We start from the raw sequence: 838 nt of genomic DNA, 5'->3' as shown, positions 1-838 counted from the left end.
ATAGGTTGGCTTGGATACAAAGGGAAAAATTGAACTTTCATTAAGGATAAATTGGTGACAACCGTATAAGCTAATCAGGTAAGTGACCTTACTATAGGATAGACTAAAAATTGTATGAGTTACGATGATGTATGAACAATGTCGTACGATGCAATATATGAGTTATGATGATGTATGAGTTATGATGATGTGTGGGTTACGATACTTGATGATGTGCTCAGTATATATATATTTTCATGAATGTCGTACTTGATATGTTTGATGCACTTTGTGACAATATGATAAGTATGATGATTGCGTGACGTTTACCTTAATATGATAATGTTTTCCATATTGATCATGCTATATGATGATGAGTGCCATATTGCATCATGTCGTTAGATCGACATAGGACACAACCCTAAGAGCGTGAAAATGATATTAATATAAATATCCACAAGTATGTGTTACCTAGAGTAGAACTTCTTATTTTTTTGTATTTTGATCTGTCTATGATTTAACGATGATCTTCGTGGTGATTCTTTTCTTTTTGGAATGCTTCCGTTGAATCTGAACTTGTTAGCATATCATGGGTCGGGCTGATTCCTTTTTTACTTTTCATTTGTGTATAATATTATAATGATTTTCATGGTAATTCGTGATCTTCTTCTTATTTGCCAATAAATCTAATTATTCAAATTCTTTTCATATTTCGAATTCAAATTCTTTTTTAGGATTAGTTGATAACATATTTCTAATAGAACCCTGCAAGAGTGATTGTGCTTGAATACTTTATCCGAAAAATAGTTCTTCAGTTATATCTATCTGCTTAGATAAACATCTAAAAGCAAATGGGATA

The sequence above is a fragment of the Cucurbita moschata genome, unplaced genomic scaffold (assembly GCF_002738365.1).
Source record: "Cucurbita moschata cultivar Rifu unplaced genomic scaffold, Cmos_1.0 Cmo_Scf00003, whole genome shotgun sequence".
In the NCBI taxonomy this organism is placed as follows: domain Eukaryota; kingdom Viridiplantae; phylum Streptophyta; class Magnoliopsida; order Cucurbitales; family Cucurbitaceae; genus Cucurbita; species Cucurbita moschata.
The sequence above is the reverse complement of the archived record's forward strand: the minus strand, read 5'-3'. Positions refer to the sequence as shown.